Raw genomic sequence first — 5,950 nt, forward strand, 5'->3', positions numbered from 1 at the left:
TTTAGGAAACTGTGAACTGACTATAAGCTTCACAGCACCTGATACATTGCATTTGCATAAGAACACACTGTCGTTATGTAATAAAAGCTTTTAAAAGTGACAATATTTTCAATCCACAACGGATCAAAACATTGTCACTATTAAAAGGTGATATTAGGAGCATAATAGGGTTCCGAACTTTTTGGTTTGTTTCATATTAATCGCCAAGCATCTGTGTTATGAGATTTGTGTATGATGACAACAACCATTAGTCAAATATAATATGTTTTGCTCTGAGCCGCATTCTGGTCAAAGACCTTTTCCATCTCAGGTTGGAGCACTAATATAATATCCCCTCAGCCAGTCATACTTTGAGTCTGGCTCACAAGACGAACGCTAATGTCAATGTTATGAAACATTATAGGCAGATTTAGAGCTGAATGGGAACAAGGAAATAACTAAATCATTTGCATGGGAGGGATTCCTTTAAGGCACAATCTCTGATCCCTTTTACAGTCCCTCTTTATAACCAATGATGACATATCCCTCTAGACATTTCTAAATCTCTCATCGTAGGTCTACATTCTCATACTTTTACAAAACAGTATGCCCATACTATAGTTTAATGAAGATACTGTCTTTCCATTCTGCCTTTCTTTTTCCCACAGAGTTGATAAAAGAATAAACTCTGGTGTTTGATCATTCCTTGATGCCTGCTACCCGTTTGGCCATATGACGCTGCGGTCAAGTGTAGACCACACTCTTCCAGCCTGCACACACCTGTGGTGAAGAGGAAAGGCTATTCTACCATATCTTATTACTCTGCCATGCAAGACAGAGGCACAGCAAGAATCCAGGCAGTGTTAAAACACATATTTTGGGACATATTGGGGATTATGAGAGTTTTTGTAAGCAAACATGTTTTCGAAATGTAATCCATTGTTTAAAACCTGTCACACTCAATTACTATGTTATTTTCCAGGATCATAAGGTTGTCTCCACATACAGTACAGTTAGGGGCATTAAAAAGGTCCTTCTTCTAAATGATTTTGCTGTAGCAATGATACATCATTAATGTGACACACTCGCAGGGTGACTGCAAGCTCCAATTTTATTAGCAATCATCTACCAATAACCCATGTAATGAAATACGTTTCTCAAATATGCCTCTGACAATGCAGTTCTATCATTGTTTTTCTTGCTCTGCAGTGCAGGTTAATTTTAGAATGCCCCCAACTGTACAAGTACATACACTTGCAGTGCGTGCATGCGTGTGTGTGTTTGTGTGACTCAAGTTGGCCACTGTGCATTCGCGTACTGTACATTTACATATGTAAAAGTAAATATCTGTTACCTTCAGCCCTGATGTCTACATTGTGTCCTTTCTCTGCGAGTGTTGGTTAAGTGTATTGTAATGTCCCTCTTTATGTTATATTATCTTATGGCAGGGATTGGCCCTTGGTTGCTTTTATTTGGCCCCCCAAGTTTTCTGAGAAAAAAAAAAATATTATTATTATTGTTGGACATAACACTGTGAAAACCAGAATCAGCTCCAAGTGATTTTAATTTTAGAAATCTGTTCCCAAGCATGATACATGTGATCAATACAAATGTAAGCAAGGTTTGAAATTATTATATTTTAGTGAAATATGATATCTGTTTGGGATTCTTGCGGAAAAATTGCAGTCTACTAATGATTTGTAATTATGTTCTGGCCCCCCGACCATCCTCTCAACAACAACAAAAAAATCGACCCGCGGCTGAATCTAGTTGATCCCTGTCTTATGGTCTGATATTGTTTGTAAAACTTTACTTAAAACGTTGCAGGGATACAAGTATTGTGGTGGCAGCATCATGTTATGAGTATGCTTGTCACCGGCAGGGACTTGAGATCAAAATCAAAAGTAAAGGAGAAAAGCCGAGGGAAACCCGCCTCAGTCTTCTGAAAACCTAACCCTGGGATAAAGGTACATTTTTCGGCAGAACAATTAGAAACATTTTTATGCCAAAGACGCACCAGAATGACTCGATGTGTTGTGTTCCTGAATTGTCCAGTCTTGCAATGTTGGTCGAATCTTATTAAAAATTATTCACAGCTGTAATGGCTGCCAAAGGTGCTTCCACCAATTATTAACTCGGGTGTGAAGACATGCAATCAATACATCCTCCATTTGTATTTTGGAGTAACTTGTAACATTTTCTATAACTTTTCTTTCACTCAAAATGTAAAATACAGTGCCTTGCGAAAGTATTCGGCCCCCTCGAACTTTGGGACCTTTTGCCACATTTCAGGCTTCAAACATAAAGATATAAAACTGTATTTTTTTGTGAAGAATCAACAACAAGTGGGACACAATCATGAAGTGGAACGACATTTATTGGATATTTCAAACTTTGTTAACAAATCAAAAACGGAAAAATTGGGCGTGCAAAATTATTCAGCCCCTTTACTTTCAGTGCAGCAAACTCTCTCCAGAAGTTCAGTGAGGATCTCTGAATGATCCAATGTTGACCTAAATGACTAATGATGATAAATACAATCCACCTGTGTGTAATCAAGTCTCCGTATAAATGCACCTGCACTGTGATAGTCTCAGAGGTCCGTTAAAAGCGCAGAGAGCATCATGAAGAACAAGGAACACACCAGGCAGGTCCGAGATACTGTTGTGAAGAAGTTTAAAGCCGGATTTGGATACAAAAAGATTTCCCAAGCTTTAAACATCCCAAGGAGCACTGTGCAATCGATAATATTGAAATGGAAGGAGTATCAGACCACTGCAAATCTACCAAGACCTGGCCGTCCCTCTAAACTTTCAGCTCATACAAGGAGAAGACTGATCAGAGATGCAGCCAAGAGGCCCATGATCACTCTGGATGAACTGCAGAGATCTACAGCTGAGGTGGGAGACTCTGTCCATAGGACAACAATCAGTCGTATATTGCACAAATCTGGCCTTTATGGAAGAGTGGCAAGAAGAAAGCCATTTCTTAAAGATATCCATAAAAAGTGCCATTTAAAGTTTTCCAAAAGCCACCTGGGAGACACACCAAACATGTGGAAGAAGGTGCTCTGGTCAGATGAAACCAAAATTGAACATTTGGCAACAATGCAAAACGTTATGTTTGGCGTAAAAGCAACACAGCTGAACACACCATCCCCACTGTCAAACATGGTGGTGGCAGCATCATGGTTTGGGCCTGCTTTTCTTCAGCAGGGACAGGGAAGATGGATGGAGCCAAATACAGGACCATTCTGGAAGAAAACCTGATGGAGTCTGCAAAAGACCTGAGACTGGGACGGAGATTTGTCTTCCAACAAGACAATGATCCAAAACATAAAGCAAAATCTACAATGGAATGGTTCAAAAATAAACATATCCAGGTGTTAGAATGGCCAAGTCAAAGTCCAGACCTGAATCCAATCGAGAATCTGTGGAAAGAAGTGAAAACTGCTGTTCACAAATGCTCTCCATCCAACCTCACTGAGCTCGAGCTGTTTTGCAAGGAGGAATGGGAAAAAATGTCAGTCTCTCGATGTGCAAAACTGATAGAGACATACCCCAAGCGACTTACAGCTGTAATCGCAGCAAAAGGTGGTGCTACAAAGTATTAACTTAAGGGGGCTGAATAATTTTGCACGCCCAATTTTTCAGTTTTTGATTTGTTAAAAAAGTTTGAAATATCCAATAAATGTCGTTCCACTTCATGATTGTGTCCCACTTGTTGTTGATTCTTCACAAAAAAATACATAAATGTGGCAAAAGGTCGCAAAGTTCAAGGGGGCCGAATACTTTCGCAAGGCACTGTAGGTTGTGTAGATAGGGAAACAATACAATTTAGTCCCTTTTTAGATTGAATTTTAAGGCAGCAGTATGTGAAGACATGCAAGGGGTGTGAGGAATTTCATTAGCGACTGTACATTGTTGTTCACTAGCTCTGTAGCGCAACTATTTATTTAGTAGAACATGGAATACTGGAATTCTAACATCAATTGGTAATAAAACATGGACTGGATTTTTCACAACAGTTTCTGTATGAGAGACAGATGATATAAACTTGAATATATTATTATCAGTCAAAAAACTATCAATACCCTCTCCATATTTACAAATCACACTGTACTTTCACTTTCAATATTAAATCAGCAATCGGGAATATGAAGGTAAGACCATTGATGTAAATAATCATTAGGACATTTTAAAAGTTTGATAAGTTTGGTTATTTATCCCAATAAAACCACCTCTTTCTAGGATGATCTTTAGATGGATAAGACAGAGATGGTGCCATAAAAGTTCCATTTGAGTTGGATCCCAGAGATCACAAATACAGGTTAGAAACTTTGAGCACACAGTCATTTGCGTTAGTATATTTCTGCCAGGGCCTTATGCTTAAAGTGCTCCTCCAGACATCTGATAGCAATGGGGTCCGTGTCAAACTTATTGGCAAAGAGGTGGTGCTGCTGCAGCATCCACTGCAGGTCTCCGGCCTCATATACACACATCACTTTAACTTAGATACCCCTTTATACCACGGCCACTTCACCAGCCTGGCAAGGGCGTGCATGTCAGTCATGTCTAACTTGGGGCGCATGGAGCCGGGCACGCCAGGAAGCCTCTGGATGGTGGCCCACAGAAACTCATCAGGACTCCAAGTCTCATTATCCCACCGAACAAGAGCCAACACCTTGCTGTCCTCCAGCACAGCACGCACAAAGCCCCTATTCACCACAATGTATGCCCCGCCTGACAAGATGGGTATACCAAAGGCCGGAGGAGCTTTGTTCTGCTCTTTGAAGTTTGCCATCAACAACCTGATGCACTTTTTTCCAGCGCGACTTCTTACCTCTGGGCCTGGCCTCCGACTCCATGCTGTTGTCCCCCGCCAGCGCCCACAGGCTGCGCACCATCTCCAGGTTGGTCTTGATGGGGAAGTCCTGGTCACAGAGGTTAATGAAATACTTCCAGTGTGAACTAGCCCTGTACAGATCACTTATACAGTTGATGTCAGCCTGGACATGGCTCCAGCTCGCGTACACCACACTGACCGGATGGATGGCTGGCCAGGAACACATTTTCAAAGCAGGATGTGATGGCTATGATGGAAGCAAGGAAGGATGCTTTGGCCTTTATATCCACGTGGATGCAGTAAAAGTTTTGTGGGGGGGGTAGATGGCTCTAAGCAGCCTCTCAAGGTTCTCAACCTTGTGGTGGACAACCAGCGAGAAGGCCAGGGGGAAGTATTCTTCCTCACAACTCAGTGGGAACTCCAGTAACTTGCGAGTAGACCTGAACCTCTGATAGTCCTGGGTCAGCTCCAGGTAGTGCTCGTCTGGGACCCACGTGATGTTGAGGAAGCTGCGTGAAATGGACAGGACCTTAGCCGGCTCGATGACCATCTCGTCGCCTTGCAGGTTGGCGCTGCAGTCACTGTCATCCTGCGGGATGTGATCGGCATCCCAAATAACTGCTTCATAGAGTTCAAGTAACAGACACATCTCAACATCAACTGTTCAGAGGCGACTGCGTGAATCAGGCCTTCATGGTCGAATTGCTGCAACAACAAAAAACACTACTAAAGGACACCAATAAGAAGAAGAGACAATGCTTGGGCCAAGAAACACAAGCAATGGACATTAGATTAGTGGAAATCTGTCCTGTGGTCTGATGAGTCCAAATTTGAGATTTTTGGTTCCAACCGACATGTATCTGAGTAGTAGGTGTGTAGTGTAGTAGGTGAACAAATGCTCTCTGCATGTGGTTCCCACCGTGAAGCATGGAGGAGGTGTGATGGTGCTTTGCTGGTGACACTGTCAGTGAATGATTTAGAATAAGGCACACTTAACCAGCATGGCTACCACAGCATTCTGCAGCGATACAGCATTCTGCAGCGATACGCCATCCCACCTGGTTTGCACTTAGTTGGACAATCATTTGTTTTTCAAAAGGACAATGACCGAACACACCTCAAGGCT

At 42.0% G+C, this 5,950-nt stretch overlaps 1 pseudogene; it reads right to left on the minus strand.

Moving 5' to 3' along the window:
• Positions 1-4,208: 4,208 nt before the first annotated feature.
• On the minus strand, positions 4,209-5,579 carry LOC110525009 (beta-1,3-galactosyl-O-glycosyl-glycoprotein beta-1,6-N-acetylglucosaminyltransferase-like; annotated as a pseudogene).
• Positions 5,580-5,950: the final 371 nt, after the last annotated feature.

This window comes from Oncorhynchus mykiss, chromosome 6 (assembly GCF_057628025.1).
Source record: "Oncorhynchus mykiss isolate SJ-2025 chromosome 6, ASM5762802v1, whole genome shotgun sequence".
NCBI classification, from domain to species: Eukaryota; Metazoa; Chordata; class Actinopteri; order Salmoniformes; family Salmonidae; genus Oncorhynchus; species Oncorhynchus mykiss.